The sequence below is a fragment of the Adiantum capillus-veneris genome, chromosome 6 (assembly GCF_014529385.1).
Source record: "Adiantum capillus-veneris isolate H3 chromosome 6, ASM1452938v2, whole genome shotgun sequence".
In the NCBI taxonomy this organism is placed as follows: Eukaryota; Viridiplantae; Streptophyta; class Polypodiopsida; order Polypodiales; family Pteridaceae; genus Adiantum; species Adiantum capillus-veneris.
This window is the reverse complement of record NC_140936.1, coordinates 168254801-168274481: the sequence shown is the minus strand read 5'-3', so window position 1 is coordinate 168274481 and position 19681 is coordinate 168254801. Positions and strand designations below refer to the sequence as shown.

The 19681-nt window shown below is 44.9% G+C and overlaps 1 protein-coding gene across 11 annotated transcripts in view; it reads left to right on the top strand.

Moving 5' to 3' along the window:
* The first annotated feature begins 2434 nt into the window (after nucleotides 1-2434).
* The window catches only part of LOC147456680 (uncharacterized), a 37684-nt gene continuing 20437 nt past the window's right edge, over nucleotides 2435-19681 (top strand). For 6 of the 11 annotated variants that reach the window (XM_086515120.1, XM_086515118.1, XM_086515112.1 and 3 more), the window contains exon 1: nucleotides 2435-2561. The gene's annotated coding sequence lies outside the window, so the exon portion shown is untranslated. The remainder of the gene's footprint in view (nucleotides 2562-19681) is intronic. The other 5 variants (XM_086515115.1, XM_086515114.1, XM_086515124.1 and 2 more) reach the window with 4 other exon arrangements.

The following is a 19681-nucleotide window of genomic DNA, read 5'->3' as shown; positions in this document are numbered from 1 at the left end:
ATAAAGCCAAGAGTTGTTGGTGTAGGTCTCCCCTCTCACAAGCTTGGAGTAGGTGGTAAGCTTTCCATTAAAGCTTGAGAAGGAGAGAGAGTCTTCTTTTCTTCACACATGAGCTAGTGTGAGTGTGTAGGTGATAATGCCTTTGAAAAATCAGTCCCCCTCTCTCTCTTGCTCGACCCCCCTTGCTATTTGGTCTTGCTAGCATCCTATTGGACCTCCCCATGCTTAGCCAATGGTAATTAAGCAGCATAAGTGATAGCCTTCTGACATGTGTCCCCCTTTCCGCTTTTGTGAGAGCTTTAGGTAATTAATAAATGAAACTAAACTCTCATTGGACCCCTTTGCCTCCTGGCCAATAGGAATCAGGCAAGCCATTGGGCTGCTGAATGCTCATTGGACACCTTGGGAGACTGTCCAATAGTCTTCTAGAGAGCTTAATTCCCATTGGTTCTTTTATTAAGTGTTTTTAAATTAATTAAACTAGATGCAATCTAGCCTAATTCTCATTGGTCCACCTCCAAGGCCATCCAATAGGATTTGGGTACACCTTGTGGGCATCTGGGCTAGGGAGCTGACATGTGTCCCTCATTCCCTTTGTGTAAAGGGAGCTTGTGTGTATGTGCGTGAGTTTCTCTCTCATCCCCTACTTGCAAGGCTTGCCCCCTCCTATGTAGGGATTGATAAAGAGTTTTGGGAGACACACAAAGCATCCAATTCCCCCAATGTTTGACCTTTGGACACAACCTTTGAATTTTGGAAGTCTTAATGGGATGAACCTTAGGGTCTTTTAAGCCCATTGTTGCACATAGCTCTTTTGCATATGGCCCCCCCTTTGGATCCCTACTTTCCCTCCTTTGGATCCCTATTATGGCCGGTTTGCTAGCTTAACCAATATTCTAGCTTTTTCTCCCCTGGCACTTCTCCATATTAAATGACCGGTTTAAAATGAGAATATCATTTAGGAGAATAAGATATTGATTATTATGACATACAAAGTTCTAGCATGCAAGGCAAGAGGGAAAAGTGTTGGAATATGCTTGAGTTGCATTAGGATGTGTTCCCACCTCATTGGTCAAGTGTGAAGCATTCTAACTAAAGACTAGTTGCACTCTTGCATAGCTATATAAGAGAAGGCTCGTTGCATTTTTGAGGCTCTTGCTCCTCTCACACACTCTCTCAAGTGCCCAAGATTGGCAAAGCAAACTCTCTCTCTCCGTCTCTCTCTCTCTCTCTCTCTCTCTCTCTCTCTCATGGGAGCTCTAGAGATGGACTCTGTCTCAGGCTCTTAGCTATGGATGCAAATCCAAGCCAATGAAAATTTGTTTTTCTCCATCTCTAGTATTCTATTACTAAGCTATGCTAAGAGCTTGCCCATGAGCAAGTGTACATGGAATACCAATTCTCTTGCTTGAAAAATAATTCTCTCCACATTCATCTTCACAGTTGCTTTCTCCCCGTTGGGGTGTTTAGGGTTCGGGAAGGAGGGTTATACCATGGAATCTTGAAGAACACCATCTTCTTGATTCAAGCAAGTCCTTTTGGAGGGGGGACCGACTCCAAACAAATCTCGTCCTCATTGAGTTGTCAATCTTAATTGGTTATTCTCTTTGAATTATGTACATGGTTGAAGTGTTTTTAATCTGTATTTGTGTAAAGAAATCAGCCCGGCACAATCGATGTTCTCCTTGCTATCCCTCTCTTAAGGAAAACCTTTCATAGTTAATTTTCACTGAATCTAAAAGTAAATATTATATTCTCTGACATTATTCACCGATGAAATCACAAGTAAATGATGAAGAGTCCTTAATACCATCTAAAGTCGTAGTTCTATCGTCGCCAAAGGGTTGGTCTAACGATAAGGGTTTGGCCTCTCAACCTACGGGTTGCGGGTTCAAATCCCCCGATGGGTCACACTCTAGAGGGACACTTTGTGCTCACTTGGTGTTCACGTTGCTAGGGTTCTTGCCCTTGCACACTTGAGTGCATCCTCCTCGTGGGGTGGGTCACCCGAGGAGGAGGTTCCTAGCTGATTGCTACGAGTTCTCTCCGTAGTTCCTAACATGTGGTGCATCAATTAGGTGGCCATGGTGATGCCTACGAGTGGCTCTTGCCCGATGGTACGTGTCCGTTTTCCGACTATGTAACATGGCTAATAATTGGAAGGGATAAACACCTCCCCCTCTTTTGGGCCCTCTGGTGTGTCAGAAAAAAATTTCCTAGTTCTATCTAGTAAGGAGAACTCTTCTTGCTGTGAAGTGTTGCAATTTTTTTTTTTTTTGCAAAACTCACAATTGTGAGTGGATAGTTTAAGTTTTTTGTGTAAGAGATGTTTGAAGGGATAAGTAGGGGTATTTTGGGAACATGGGAAAATTGAAGGGCATTTTGGGATTTTTTTAGATATGAGGATACATCCTAGGGAATTTTTAAAATTTGAGGGCTCCTAAAAAAAGACAACAGTGATTCGTTATAACCAAGTTCCAACTGCTTTGTTGAGCAACGAGTGACAAAAGCGACGATCATCTTCTCCACCATGCTTTCCATGCGAGAAGAGGACTTTCAAAGTTAGTCTCCTCACTCTTCTTCTTCAAATTGCCTCACCGCATTGGCATGTTTTTAGTGCCAAGCTAGCTAGCAGCTGCATGGGATTTGTAGAGAGAGAGAGAGAGAGAGAGAGAGAGAGAGAGAGAGAGAGAGAGAGAGAGAATATCGCTTTACCTCTTCTCGAGAATGAGATGTACTAATGAGCTGCATGGGATTTGTGCAGAGAGAGAGAGAGAGAGAGAGAGAGAGAGAGAGAGAGAGAATAGCGCTTTACCTCTTCTCGAGAGTGAGATGTACTAATGAGACGTAAATTTTACATGGGTGTGCTTTCTGGCTATCCCAAAGCAAAGGAGGACAAAATGTATAAAATAGAAGTACTACAAGATAATCTGACAAGTGGGAATAGTACAGAAATGGGTGAGTGTGGGAATCACTGGGATGTATGGAGCTCTAAAAACTAGGGCTAGACACTAGATTCTTAGGTAGTACAGTCGTACAATCATGATATGCATGCATCTAGCTAGCTCCATCTAGTAACAGCCCGGTCGTGCCAGAAGCTTACAGGGCCAATAGAGCTTGCTGCGCATGCTTGTAAGAAATCACCATGACTGGAATCTGCAGGTAAAAAGAGACTCAGCATTCGGATATTGACTGTGGCTACCTGTTACTTTGCACAATGTGCTGCGAAGCGCTACAAGTTTTTCCTATTTTTGAAAAAATTGTAGGGGCTACAGAGCATCATCGAGCCGCCATAGCTGCTGCAAATACTCCGTGTGGCACCTAAGGTTGAGTGATTACATCCCCTACAAGTCTCAGCTGGGATGGGGCTTTAAGTACCAAGATGCAGGTATAAGATATCATGCGTGGGAGGATATGGAGTGAATGGTTCTCAAAGAATAGAAGTAGGTTCCTAAAAAGCCTACTCTCCCCTCTTGTCTGGCCATTTGGGGCCATACCCAGAAGTCTCTAATCTTCCTCTGATCTATCGTGGCTCGGTATCCTGGCTCTTGAGTTCGCTTGTGGGCTCAGTCAATCTTTGCCCATTGGAGTGAGATTCCTCTCTCATCCCGTTGGTGAAAGGGGATGTAGTGGTTGTCCTCTAAAAGAAGTGAGTGAGCTGGGATTGTCCTTTATTAGAGATAGTGGGTGACTACTATGTGTGTCTCTATGTCCGCCTAATTTATTGGTCTCTTATGCCATTAGCTCTCGGAGTGTGCTGTATCAATTTTGTATGCTCTCATAAACTGTGCATTTGCATTTATAGTGTTTCGCGTTCTCTACCTATGCTATGTAGTACGTGGAGACAACTAGCTGTCCTGTTGCCACTCGAACACTGTGTGGCATGTATACATCCATGTAGCTTGACCTTGTATGAAACTATTTACTAGGATAGTCAAGAATTGATTTTATAGTACTGTATCTTCAATGGAAGAGGCTGTGTGGATGTAATCCATGTCTCTCGAATATACATTTGCAAATATCATGTCAAAGGACCTGATTCCTCTTGCTTTGTGAGAGATGGATAGAGGGCGAGTTAGAGTCATGCTAGAAGGGTGGTAGCAGTCCTATATCCAAGAAATTTGTCATAAACCACTGTGCATCTTTCCATAGCATGATCTTCTCTCTCTTGCTTGTGCTAGTGCCTCAAAAGCCTCCAGTGCATTGCATGTAGATTGCTTGGCTTGAGCCTTCTAGCTCCACTGCATTGCATGTAGAGTGCATGGTTGGAGCTGCCTAGAAACTTGAACAGCCTACATGCAATGCAGTGGGTGGTCTCGAACAACTACTAGCCATAGAAGAATGTCAAAAACCAAAAAGCAGTAGAGATGAAACTTTAACAGATGGCTCATGCAACAGGACAGTTATGCTTTTCTCATGGGATCATTGACTTTTGCGGACGAGGAGTTTGAGGAGAAGTCGCAAAACAAAGAGTAGGAGGGTAAGACGAAAACAAAGAAGTTAGTCAAGTGGAAGCGGTTGAGCAAGGCACAATTGACACTTGAATAGAAGGCAGAATGGTACAAGCAGGTGAAGTGCTACACTTGTGGAGAAATGGGGCATATTTTAGCCAAGTGCCCGACTAAGAAGGAAAATCAACAGACAAACCTGAGACATCAAAGACAGCCGGAGAAGAGAAGGCAAAGAAGCCAAAGATCAATGTAAGACTTGTGTCATATTTATAGGGGATGTCACATGATGATGAGAGTATTGAGCTTTGCAAAGCGTGGGGCAAAGTACGAGATCAGGAGGGACTGATTTTCCTCAACGATGGGGCCAAGGACAACTTTATTTCACCAGGTGGCAGAGTTGGGAGCGAAGCCCGAAGAGAGAGGGCCACAAATGGATGTGAGTGAGAGGGTAAAAAGTAAGAGCCCTTCAAGAGTTTGTAAGTGTAGAGGAGTTGGAAGGGTTGGTGAATATATCTTACCATAAAGTATATGTATGGGATTTGGGATGAGTCGTTTGAAAATTTTGACAAATACGGCACTCCATAGTGTAATTTTGGCGAATTTATCTCTTAAAACCACAAAAATTCAAAAATTTTGGGTGAATATTTTGACAAATTGTTTTTATAAAATAGCCAAATGAATGCAAACGTTACTCTAATTCAAACAAATTAGACAAACACTCAGATAGATACCTCTCTCTGAAGATCGTTAAATAGAAATGTGTGATCTCTGAAACTGGCCTGTTCAGTCCGAAAAGGGCGGTAGACTTTACTTCAAACCTTGATTTAGCTTTCACCCATTATTAGTCGTCTATTTTACCTGCGCTATAGTGACACAAGAGAGGGGAATGGGATACAGATGCTAGAATGCACCTGTATGAGAAGACTGACACCAGATTGGCCCCTAACTTAGGCGCCCCTTTCGGTATTTCTTTATTGTTCAAAAGAGGGAATAAACGCTGTGGTTCCCTACAAGCTGCCCCGCACAAACTCGGCTGAATTTCCACTGTTCCAGCCCGATTTCGGCAACATAACTGTACTAGAACCCTTCACGGTCAGTATTCCCACGCATTAAATGACTTTCCCGACGCATACGGGCACTTTGCAAAACCTGGCGAGAATCTGCAGCACGCTGAATTCTCTGTTTTCAGCCCTGAAAATGCGCCAGATCACCTGTACAGCGGTCCCCTTGCGTCCTCGAACCTCCTGGGGGTATTAGGGTCCGTTTAGGGCCAAAACCCTAAACCTGCAAAAATACACAGCAGGCTGTAATTCACTGTTTCGGGCTCCGTTTCGCGTGCCGGTCGCATCCTTAGCAGGTCCTCGAGCTCCCGCACCTGTAGGGCTACTTGCCCTTTGAATCGGACGAGATTTCTGGCGTGAAACCTCTCCGAATTCACCTGTACCTGCGGGGGGATTAGCCGCTAGCTAATCCAGTACCTATGCAAGAGGCTCTTGCCTCGGCAATCGCGCATGAACCCACACAACTGTACATTGGTCAAATGAAAAGCCCACTAGAGGGGCATAACATACTGCCAAAGGGGGGAGAGAGGGCAGTGCGTAGTGTGCAGGGCATCACTCCTGGCACCGCACTGTGCATAAGAGGGAAAGCAAGCACTCCATAGCTCTTAACCTGTGACAAGTCTGAAAATGAGGCTCTCCCCCTCCTAAATTCAGCGCCACTTCTTGTTGCATGAGGCAAGTGCACCAGAAGGTGCCACTTGGCACATTTACAAGCATTTTCCCGTTTCGGGGTTGCCGCCTAAAAATCTCCCAACCGGCTGCCCAGTTGACTTCACGGCAGAGTAAGAAAATGTTCCCCTTGTCATTCCGGAGGTAATGACGCCAACACATTTTCAAGTCCCAAAATAGCAGTTCCCTAAATTTTAGGAGATGCTGCCATTGTATCTTTCTAGGTCATCCGACCCTCTTTATACACTGCGGCCACATCCAGAACTGAAATGTAGCCTCTGTAGCAAAGGATTCCACTTTGGCTAGTCAATGACCCCACTTGGCTAACCATAGTCCTTGTCCAACCTTAGTGCTCTCTTGCCCTCAGGCCTGGACTCCCTCTGGACAGTTCCACACTAGCTATGCAATGCAGGGCAGTTAGATTTCCCGAGGGGTGTTTCCAAAAAGTGAAAGTAAATAGATAATAAGAAAGAAATCAACAAAAAGGATAGATAGTAGTCACACGCTGGTTACATACCCCCCTCTTGAAATCTCAAACGTCCTCGTTTGCATCTATGTCGTACATGCTTACTGTCAACACTGATGTATTCAACACCTGTCGACACATATACGACACATACATGCTCATTGTCAACCCTGGTGTATTCAACACCTCGTCGACTCATGTATTGCCTGCGTGTGAACCCTGTCCCAATGACATAGTGGTAGCTTCGCACTCTGCCATTGCTTTGAGTCACTAACTTTCCAATGACAAAATGGTAGCTGCACATTTTGCCACTGTCTTATAGTACACGTTGGATCTCGTAACACTTTCGAGCATACCCAAACCGACAGTTTAAGAATGTAGTTACACATGTACTCTTCAATAGAAGCAATCATTGTATCCTTGACAAACTGACAAGAAATACTCACTTCTATAGCACTAAGCAAAGTTTTGGACATTCCATAAGAGCAATTGCCAAACTGACAATCTGTACAGCTCTAACATTCATGTAACAGGTATTTGATTTGAGCTCACTTTAAATACCATGTACATCATTTGTTTCAAAAGCCATTGTCACACTGACAATACATGTAGCTTTGAAACTCAAGGGGTCAAGGTAGGTTGCAAATCGAAGGCTTCAAGGTAAACACAGTTGGTGACTCTGCAAGTTCACCTTCTTCCATCCACTTAGCATCCATTGGTGGATAGTTTCTGAACTTTACAAAGTAACGCCTAGCAACCTTGCCTTTCACTTTCCTTTCTTTGTGTGCCAAAACCTGTTCAGGGACCAAGATCTCGTCAAGTTCCTCGACTTCCGGCTGATCTTCAGCTGGCATATCTTCTGGCACATCACCCACATAGGGTCTGAGAAGACTCACATGAAACGCATTGTGAATCTTCCAACTGTCAGGCAATTTTAGCCTATATGCAACATCACTGATTATGTCGCACACTTGAAAAGGCCCATAGTAACGCATGCTGAGCTTTGGAAACAGTCTTTCCTTGCCCTTCATCTTCTTTAACCTTGCCTTTTCAAAGCGTAGAAGCACCCAATCACCATATACCATGGTCTTCACGACGGTGACGATCAGCTGCTTTCTTTTGCTTTGCCTGAGTCCTTTCTAAGGCCACTTTGACCTTCTTGTACATTTCATCCATGTCGTGAACATACTTATCTGCTTCAAATATCTTGTCCTTTGTATGAAGTATGGGAGGAACTTTCTTGCCACCTTCAACTATCTCAAAGGGTGTCTTGCCAGTTGATGAATGCACTGTATTATTGTATGCATACTCCACCAATGGCAAATACTGCTCCCACTTTCCTTTATGCTCTGACACATAGCACTTCAGCAGATCTAGGACAGTAGAATTTGCCTCTTCTGACTGCCCATCTCTTTGAGGATGAAATGACGAAGAGAATTTGAGCGTGGTGCCCATATTCTCAAACAAGCCTCTCCAGAACAAACTTGTCATGCGTGGATCACGGTCGCTAACAATCGACTGTGGCATGCCATGATACTTGAAAATATTGCTCATAAACAAGCGTGCCATCTGATCTGGCTTTATCTTCTTCCTGACAGGAATAAAATGAGCCTGTTTGCTGAATCTGCAAATAATGGTCCAAATACCATCATTTCCTGTCTGCGTTCTCGGAAGATCAAAGATAAAATCCATAGCAATACTTTCCAATGGTTTATTTGGAATAGGTAGTGGTTGCAATAACCCTGGTGCCTTTTGCCTGTCAAACTTGACCTTTTGGCATATTAGGCATTCTCGCACAAAGGCATCCACATCTCTTCTCAATGTAGGCCAATAGAAGAATGTCTCAACCGCTTTAACTGTAGCATCGATACCACGATGCCCTGCATACGGTGGGACATGACTCTCTTCCATAACTTTGCGTCGCAATGGCTTTGTGACACACAATCTGCCATGCATCATCATGAACCCGTCTTTAAGAAGATAGTGTTCATGACGTTGTCCATTCCTTAGTTGCTCGAAGACCCTTGCAAAATCTTCATCATTTGCATATTGTTCTCTCATATCATCAAGTTCATGATGATAAGGAATTGACACAACTGAAATTTTTGGCTTCCTTGACAAGGCATCAGCCACAACGTTCTTCTTGCCTTCTACATGCACAATCTGAAAATGGAACATGGACAAGATATTTGCCCATCGCATATGCTTCTCAGATAACTTTGTCTGTGTCAAGAAGTACTGCAAGGTCTGATGGTCCATTTGGACAACGAAATCTGCACCTAGCAGGTAGTGTTTCCAACTTAAGAGCGCATGAATCACAGCCAGTAACTCTTTCTCATAGACCTGCATGGTCATCTCTGGCCCTTGCAAAATTCTGCTCTCATAGGCTACTACCCTGTCATCTTGCATTAGCACTGCACCAATGCTACTACCGCAGGCATCACACTAGACCACAAATGACTTCCTAAGATCTGGCAACACAATGACTGGATCTGAAGTCATCTTTTCCTTTAAGAGATTAAAAGCTGAAATCTCTTTTTGTGTCCATCTAAAGGTGACTGCCTTCTTTTGAAGAGCATGTAAAGGTGAAGCAATCTCAGCGAAATTTCGGATAAACCTTCTGTAATAGGAGCATAGTCCCAAAAAGCTTCGGACATCATGCACCGTCTTCAAATTTGGCCATGACTTGATCGCTTCAACTTTTGCAGGATCCATTCTGACACCATCCTTTGAGACAATGTGTTCCAGAAAGTGAATCTCTTCCAGAAAAAACTCACTTTTCTTTGCATTGATGAGCAACCTATGACTGCGTAGCTCTTTGAACACAATGGCCAAGTGATGCCTATGCTCCTCTTCATTCTTTGAGTAGACTATCATGCCATCAAAGAATGTGCCAACAAATTGCTGGTGTGGACGGAAAATTCTGTCCATCATCCTATTGAACTTAGCAGGAGCATTTGTGAGACCAAAGGGCATCACTAAAAATTCGTAAAGGCCAAACGTCGTTCTAAAAGCAGTCTTGTGCACATCCTCTGATCTAATGCAGATCTGATGGTACCCACTCTTTAGATCTATCCTGCTAAACATAGCTGCTCCTTCTAATTTGTCCATAATATCATCAATTCTAGGTATAGGGAACCTATTCTTCATGGTATTCTTGTTCAGTGCACGGTAGTCGATGCACATACGCCATGAGCCATCCTTTTTCTGCACCAACAACACTGGAGAAGAGAATGGAGATGAACTGGGCTGAATCAGCCCCTTTTCTAACAGCTCCTGTACTTGGCCCATTATCTCTTTCTGCTGAGCCGCACTAACCCTGTACGGAGGCTTATTTGGTGGGCTACTGCCTGGCACCAAATCTATCGCATGGTCCTCGGGTCTCTCTGTCGGTAATTGAGACGGTAATGAATCGGAAAAGCAGTCACTATACTGTTGTAAAAACATTGACCTTTCTTTATCTAGCACAGATAAATTTGATTCATCACAATCTGACACTTCACGTGCAAAAACCAAGTACGCAGAAAGATGCTTTTTCATTACAGAAGTAATAGCAGAAGCTGATACAGTAGGAATAGACTCCCCTATAAGCTTTACATCCAGAATGTGAGTCTTTCCCCTGCTCTGTACAGTGATCTTTTTGTTGTAGGCATCCATGATTCCCTGTACACGAAACAACCAAGGAATACCTAACAACACATCACATCCGTCCAGTGGCATGATGTAAAATTCTTCAGCATCTACATAGGACTGGATATGTAGACGCAACTTTCCAATGATGGGTGTCACAGCCTCTGTATGGCCAGGACATGCCAAACCTGCCTCTGCTGTATACCCCATCTCTTCAGGTCTGATTCCCAACTTTGAAGCCAATTTAGGGGAAATGAAGTTAGCTTTGGCACCTGGATCAAAGAAGATAAGCATTGTTTGATCCCTAACCTTTCCCCATGCTTTGCAAAGCTCACTTGCATCTGAATTTGGCTTATTGCCCACCATATCTGGCACTAGACCAGCCATGGGCTTCTTTCCTTTCCTGTCCTCCTTGTCTTCAGAATCAGCTGGCCTTTTCTTTGTAGGACAGTTGTAAGCAATGTGGCCAGGCTGCTCACATATAAAGCATTTGTTCTCTGTCCTCAGGACCTTCTTTTGCTCTTCTGACTTGCGAGGAAAACGTCTTTTCTATTTCTTCGCTGGTCCCTTTTCTGATTCAGCCGTAGCTTTATCTTTCCTTGCGTTGGCTGACTCCTGAGTCCCTTTAGGAGCCTCATTGGGAACGTGCTTCTTGGCTGAATTTTTCTTGCTTGATCGTGCCTTGACGCCAGTGTTAAATTCACAATCTTCTCCCTTGAGCAAACCATTGCCAGTGTTTGCTACCTCGATGAGCTGCGTCAAAGTAGTGACTTTTGTCTTCGTGCAGTATTTTCTCAATCCTTTAGGTAGGCCACAACAGTATTTTTCAATCTGTTCTGTCAATGGCACAAACCTATAGGAAGTTACTGGAAGTAGAGCTTTCCAAAACTTCCGATTGTAATCATCCAGATTTCTGCAAGTGGCAGCATTTAGCTGGTGCCATTCTGTCATGACATCTGCTTCAAAGTCATCAGATAACCATGCTGCTGCAAAAATCTGCTTGAAGTAAATCCATGTGGACGGAGCTTGCCCTTGAAGCAATAAAGTTGTCCACCATTGTCCCGCATTCCCTGTCAAGAAAGTGGCTGCCTTGCGGACCTTTGAAGCCTCTGTAAAGTTTCCCCCTGCATAGGCCTTGTCAAACTGCTGGAGGAATGAGAGAGCCTTCTTCCTGTCATCAAACCCTGTAAAGGTCGTGAATGACACACCTTTGCCACCTTCTTTGTACGGAGTTGGCCTCTCCAGCGGCGTTAAATTGTCATATGGAAGTGACTGAAACATGGGAACACTATTAAGGTTCATCTATGTTCCTTGGCCGCTATTAACTTAACCTGGAAATGCCATATTTGGCTGCTGATTTGTAATTCCAGCCATACCAAAATTTGCTTGTGGCATCCCAAATTGGCCCTGAGTGCTCTGAAACCCTGGTTGCATACCCATGACACTGTACATGGGGTTAGGCATCATCGTTTGAGCACCCCCAAACACTGTTCCTGGCGTGTAAAACTGATTTCCAGGTGCATGACCAGCCATGCTCTGGAATACCGATCCACCTCCAAAATAGCCAAGGTGTACTGAAGGTGGTGGGAAGACTTGTTGCATAGCCTGTAGGTTGCTTCCTTGCCCATTAGAACCAACTATAGGCTGCTAAAAGGTGGCGGGCTGAACTGGTACAGTTTGAAAGACTGGCATCTCAGCCACCTATTCTTGCACCTTAGGCATAGGTTGTGGAGACTGCATGTTCTCCGTCAAGTGTACAGGTGTTTCCATTGACTGTGCGGTATGAATCACCTGTGCTCCAGCCTTAACAGGCTTTTGAATATGATCCAGTGGCCCAACTTGGTGAGACGGAACAGGAGGTTGCAGAAAGGCTAAAAACCTCGGGTTCTGCATTACTTGTGTGAACATAGCCACAGCAGTAGCCAACTGGGTCCTGAATATATCGTCATCTGTCTGTGGTGGTCTTGACGACTCACCCACTTCATGTGTCTGTTGACCCTGTGAAGAGGAAACCTCTTCAGTCACATCATCTGGTCTGTCAGCCATAATTGCAATTCCCTGTGTCTGGTCTATGATCCCCTGTGTCTGCAAGCCCAAAACTGACCAAGGCTCACTTCTATGGGAAAAAGTGATTTAATCCCGTCGATGGAACCATGAAACCGGCCTGTTCAATCCGAAAAGGGCGGTAGACTTTACTTCAAACCTTGATTTAGCTTTCACCCATTATTAGTCGTCTATTTTACCTGCGCTATAGTGACACAAGAGAGGGGAATGGGATACAGATGCTAGAATGCACCTGTATGAGAAGACTGACACCAGATTGGCCCCTAACTTAGGCGCCCCTTTCGGTATTTCTTTATTGTTCAAAAGAGGGAATAAACGCTGTGGTTCCCTACAAGCTGCCCCGCACAAACTCGGCTGAATTTCCACTGTTCCAGCCCGATTTCGGCAACATAACTGTACTAGAACCCTTCACGGTCAGTATTCCCACGCATTAAATGACTTTCCCGACGCATACGGGCACTTTGCAAAACCTGGCGAGAATCTGCAGCACGCTGAATTCTCTGTTTTCAGCCCTGAAAATGCGCCAGATCACCTGTACAGCGGTCCCCTTGCGTCCTCGAACCTCCTGGGGGTATTAGGGTCCGTTTAGGGCCAAAACCCTAAACCTGCAAAAATACACAGCAGGCTGTAATTCACTGTTTCGGGCTCCGTTTCGCGTGCCGGTCGCATCCTTAGCAGGTCCTCGAGCTCCCGCACCTGTAGGGCTACTTGCCCTTTGAATCGGACAAGATTTCTGGCGTGAAACCTCTCCGAATTCACCTGTACCTGCGGGGGGATTAGCCGCTAGCTAATCCAGTACCTATGCAAGAGGCTCTTGCCTCGGCAATCGCGCATGAACCCACACAACTGTACATTGGTCAAATGAAAAGCCCACTAGAGGGGCATAACATACTGCCAAAGGGGGGAGAGAGGGCAGTGCGTAGCATGCAGGGCATCACTCCTGGCACCGCACTGTGCATAAGAGGGAAAGCAAGCACTCCATAGCTCTTAACCTGTGACAAGTCTGAAAATGAGGCTCTCCCCCTCCTAAATTCAGCGCCACTTCTTGTTGCATGAGGCAAGTGCACCAGAAGGTGCCACTTGGCACATTTACAAGCATTTTCCCGTTTCGGGGTTGCCGCCTAAAAATCTCCCAACCGGCTGCCCAGTTGACTTCACGGCAGAGTAAGAAAATGTTCCCCTTGTCATTCCGGAGGTAATGACGCCAACACATTTTCAAGTCCCAAAATAGCAGTTCCCTAAATTTTAGGAGATGCTGCCATTGTATCTTTCTAGGTCATCCGACCCTCTTTATACACTGCGGCCACATCCAGAACTGAAATGTAGCCTTTGTAGCAAAGGATTCCACTTTGGCTAGTTAATGACCCCACTTGGCTAACCATAGTCCTTGTCCAACCTTAGTGCTCTCTTGCCCTCAGGCCTGGACTCCCTCTGGACAGTTCCACACTAGCTATGCAATGCAGGGCAGTTAGATTTCCCGAGGGGTGTTTCCAAAAAGTGAAAGTAAATAGATAATAAGAAAGAAATCAACAAAAAGGATAGATAGTAGTCACATGCTGGTGACAGTAGGGGTGAGGGGAAAAGGGCAGGATCGGGATTGGACAGAGGCGAGTGAAAAAGGGTAGGGTCAAGAGGGTTTGGAGGGTAGGGGCGAATTAGGGAGGGTAGGGACGAGAGGGATGGGAGAGGGGCGAGGGGGTGGAATTAGGGAGGGTAGGGGCGAGGGGGATTGGAGAGGGGCGATTTAGGGAGGGTAGGGGCGAGGGGGGGGTTAGGTAGGGGCCAAAGGAGAGGGTAGGGACGAGGGGGTTTAGATAGGGACGAGGGGGGAGGGTATGGGCGAGGAAGTTAGATAGGGAGGTAGAGACGAGAGAGTTAGATAGGGACGAGGGGGGAAGGTCGGGCCTTCAGGTACCAGACATACGGGGTAGATGGAGAGAGTAGAACAAAGAGGAAATTAAAGAGCTGGTGGAAGTTGAACAACTAGGGAGACGGGAAGATGGCGCTTTTTGGGGATTTCCCACTAGAGTGTTGGTGGAGCAAGAGAGAAAACAGGATACGATGATATTTCACTTGGTTAAGTAAGGCATGGTGAGGGAATGCTCTGGCTCGTGGAAAGTTATTTGAACCGTCTGAAGCAAGTAACAATCTGGAAGGCCCAAGGCTGCTGTTGAGGGTGTAGGAGATGAAGACATTAGAGTCAATACCAAACTTAAGGTGGGGATAGAACTTACCCTGAGAGATAGATGGGTTTGTAAAACATTTGGCAAATGAATCATACACTGTTATGTTCACAAGGGCTAGCAATTTCCGGAGGCTGTCTGCACGGTGCAACCACATCAACATTACAACAACGGCATTTCCAGGAGCAGCTGCCAGCGGAGGTCCTTTTCTGGGGCTGCCTATGCGGGGACTGTCCATGCCTAGGGGTAGCCACGTCACTAGTTTATGACATAACCCCCCCCTTGAAAGCATTGTAGTCGCCCTCAATTACGCCTGCAAAATAGACAATAGCCATAAACTGTCTTAGCAGACACTGACTGTTAGTATTGACGCACTAGGAACACACATCTAGCACATGTACCAATCAATAGTCACATCACACGACATCACAGGACATCACATGACAAATCACATTCAACATTCATTCAGATCTCAGACCATGATTTATTGGCAATGCAATGAGCAATCACATCTAGATCCACTCAAGACCTCGTAGATGCCCGATTGACTAATCCCTATTGCAACCATGTCTATCTAGATCATTAAGACCAAAATGCTGTAGTCATTTTTTCTATCAATTCCTGCACTTAAACAAGTCAAGAACAAATCAGTTTCCTATTATCCGGAATTCCCTTTCATAAAGTCATACAGCAGAATACTGTCAGCTCTCAATATCCCTGAAGCTCAGAGAGACATCAGTGACTCTAGTATTCAAAAATCAAGGCCAAGCTGAATTCGGGGTTCCATTTGAAGTAGACTATGCTAAACCAAAAGCTTTGAGGTAAAGTTTCACAATCAGAGGAGTATCTGCTAGGCCCTCCTCCTCCATCCACTTCGCATCCAACGCAGCATAGTTCTTGAATTTAACCAAGAACCGCCTTCTCACTTTACCTTTATTCTTTCTGTCCGTATCAGCCAATATCTGTTCAGGAACGAGGATCTCCTCGTTTTCTTCCACTCTGGGTTGCTCATCAGGCTCCCCATCTTTGGATACATCACCTTTAAAAGGTTTCAAGGGACTCACATGAAATGCATTGTGAATCCTCCAAGTATCAGGCATTTTTAGTCGGAAGAAGACACCATTGATCTTTTCGGAGATTTGAAAAGGTCCGTAGTATCGCATACTAAGCTTTGGAAAAAGACTCTCCTTTCTCTTTTTCTTTCGCAAGTGTGGCTTCTCAAAATGTAAGAGCACCCAATCATTCTCCTTGAATTTCAAATCGTGACGATGGCGATCTGCTGCCTTTTTCTGTCTTTCCTGATATTTTTGCAAAGCCTCGTGGACCTTGGCAAAAGCCGTGTCCAAGTTGCGCATATACTCATCGGCTTCAAAAATCTTATCTGTCGTGCTTAGGAAGGGTGGAACCTTCGCAGCACCTTCAAAATCTGAAATGGCGCCTCCTCGTCGAAGAGTGTATCGTGTTATTGTTGGCAAATTCCACCAAAGGTGGATACTTTTCCCATTGAGTCCTCTGATCCGAGATGTAAGACTTCAATAAATCTAAAACCACTGAATTGGCAATCTTAGATTGCCCGTCAGTCTACAGGTGGAAAGATGACGAGAACTGCAACCGTGTGCCATTGTTCTCCCAAGTTGCCTTCCAAAACAAACTCGTGAATATGGGGTCCCTCTCGGAGACAATCGTCTCGGGCATGCCATGTAATCTGAAGATCTGGGCCACAAACAGTCTCTCTAAGTGATCCGGCTTGACTATTTTCTTTACTGGAATGAAATGAGCCTACTTGCTAAATCTGTCAATAACAATCCAGATACCATCGTGACCACTCTGTGTTCTCAGGAGATCAAAAATGACTTCCATTGCAATACTTTCCCAAGGGCGGGTGGGTATGGGCAAAGGCTGTAACAATCCCTGTGCTTTATGCTTGTCAAACTTGACCTTTTGGCATACCAAGCAACTGTGCACAAACTCGTCCACATCCTCCCCGAGTCTCGGCCAAAAGAAGTATCTCTCTACCCCTTTCAAGGTGGTAGCATTACCGCGGTGACCCCTAAAAGGCGGACAGTGGCATTCAGTCATAACCTTTTTCCTCAACGGCTGTGTAAGGCACAACATGGCTTTTCTCATCAAGTAGCCATCCCGAATGGAATATCCCGCTACTGTCTCCCCATTCCGTATCCGTGTGAAAATGTATGCAAAATCTTTATCTGTGGCATACTAATCGACCGTATCCTCGAAGCTCCTATGATGTATCACGGAAATAGCCAGAACCAACCGCTTCCGAGACAGCATCTGCCACCAAAGTCTTCTATCCCTGCACATGGACAATCTGGAACTGAAACTGTGACAAGATGTTCGCCCACCTCATCTGCTTTTCCGATAGCCGCTTCTGTGACAAGAAGTAGCGTAAACTCTGATGGTCTGTAAAGACAGTAAAATCCACTCCGAGTAGGTAATGCCGCCACTGAGTAAGAGCATGGATACCGACAAAAGCTCTTTCTCATAAATCTATGCTGTCAATTCCGGCCTTGAGAACAATCGGCTTTCGTAAGCAATGACATGGCCTTCTTGCATTAAGACCGCATCCAGTCCTACGACCACAAGCATCACAATATACTTCAAATGACTTTCGCAAGTCCGGCAAAGTCAAAACTGGTCCCGTAGTCAATTTCTCTTTCGATGTTTGAAAGGCAATCACCTCTGTGGGTCCCCACGGGAAAGGGACTTCTTTCTGTGTCAAGATATGCAAAGGGAAAGCAACCTCTGCAAACTTTCTAATGAACCGCCTGTAGTATGAACACAATCCCAAGAAGCTTCTAACTTCATGGATATTCTTCAAATCGGCCCAATCACGGATAGTCTCTATCTTGGCCGGGTCTATCTGCACTCCTGTTGCCGAGACAATGTGTCCCAAAAAGTGTATCTCTAGTAAGAAAAATTGACTTTTTCTTCGCATTAATCACCAACTTGTGATCTCGTAATCCTAAAAGACATGAAGCAGATGTCCTCTATGTTCTGCCTCATCCTTGGAGAAAACAATGATGTTGTCAAAGAAAGTGCAAACAAATAGTCTGTACTCTCAAAAAATCTTGTCCATCATTCGGTTAAATGTCGCAGGAGCATTGGTTAGGCCAAAAGGCATCACCAAAAACTCAAATAACCCAAAAGTTGTCCGAAAGGCTGTCTTGTAGATTTCTCTCCACGCGATTCGGATCTGATGATATCCCCTATCGAAGTCGATCCTGCTAGAGCACAAGTATCCTTGAAGTGGGTCAAGTATATCATTGATTCTAGGAATCGGAAATCTATTCTTGATGGTGATTTTGTTGAGAGCTTTGTAATCGATGCACATTCTCCAAGATCCGTCTTTCTTCAAAACCAATAACACTGGAGAGCAGTACGGTGAAGTACTAGGCTGGACAAGACCCTTTTCCAAGAGGTCTTTCACTTGGTCCATAATTTCTTCCTTGTGGGCTCGGCTCACACGGTAAGGTGGCCTGTTCAGTGGTGTGCTTCTAGGTATCAGATCAATGGTATGATCTTCAGGACGAGCAGGTAGTAACTCTCCTAGCAGGCCCTCTGAGAAGCAATCGGCATGAGCGTCACTAATGTCTCTCTGAGCTTTAGGGATACTAAGAGCTGACAATATTCTGTTGTATAACTTTATGAAAGGGAATTCCGGATAATATGAAGCTGATTTGTTCTTGACTTGTTTAAGTGCAGGAATTGATAGACGAAATGACAATATTTTGGTCTTAATGATCTCGATAGACATGGTTGCAATAGGGATTAGTTAATCGGGCATCTATGAGGTCTTGAGTGGATCTAGATGCGATTACTCATTGCATTGCCGATAAATCATGGTCTGAGATCCGAATGAATGTTGAATGTGATTTGTCATGTGATGTCCTGAGATGTCGTGTGATGTGACTGTCGATTCGTACATGTGCTAGATGTGTGTTCCTAGTGCGTCGGTACTAACAGTCAGTGTCTGCTTTCAAGGGGAGGGTATGTCACAAACTAGTGACGTGGCTACCGCTAGGCATGGACACTCTGCGCATGGGCAGCCTCAGAAAAGGACCTCCGCTAGCTGCTGCTCTTGGAAATTCCGTTGCTGTAATGCTCACGTGGCTGCCCGTATGCCGAAAATTGCAGTGCAATATGCAGAAAACCAGCCACGTGGCAGCAGCTGTACGGACTTTGCTACGCAAAAAGCGGCAGATTTTCCTACGCAAGGCTTGATGAAAATCCTACGCTCATGTTGCTTTTCTGGCTACACAATTGGCAAGAGAGAGAGAGCTTTCCTTTATTTTTGCAAAGCTTGTGAGAGAGAAAGCTTTATTTTAAGAGCCTTTTAAAACAGCTTTTTGGGGCTCTGCTTTTGGCATCCCTTGTAGCTTCCTCATAAGAGTCTTTGGGCTCACACTTCTCGGAGCATCTGGACATAGAGTCTGAGAGTGACTCCCGACTACTCGCTTGTACTTTGAGTTGCAGATTAATACAAAAAGAAATACCGAAAGGGGCGCTAGTCTTTGGGGCCAATGTCGAATCAATTGTGAGCTGTGAATTGTTTTGAAGTGGTTTATTGTTGTGTCACGGTAGATTCTCGACTTAGAGTGTCCAAGTTTGCTACAGTGGTATCAGAGCCACAGAGGGAAAGTATTGCAATGGATTTCATTTTTGATCTCCCGAGAACACAGAGTGATCACGATGGTATCTGGATTGTTATTGATAGATTTAGCAAGCAGGCTCAGTTTATTCCAGTGAAGAAAACAATCAAGCCGGATCACTTAGTGAGACTGTTTGTGGCCAAGATCTTTAGATTACATGGCATGCTTGAGACGATTGTCTCCGACAGAGACCCCAGATTCACGAGTTTGTTTTGGAAGGCAATTTGGGAGAACATTGGCATGCGGTTGCAGTTCTCGTCATCTTTCCACCCACAGATTGATGGGTAATCTGAGATTGCCAATTTAGTGATTTTAGATTTATTGAAGTCTTACATCTCGGATCAGAAGACTCAATGGGAAAAGTATCTACCTTTGGTGGAATTTCCTAAAATAACAGGATACACTCTTCGACGGGGAAGGTGCCATTTGAGATTATTGAAGGTGCTGCGAAGGTTCCACCCTTCCTAAGCACGAAAGATAAGATTTT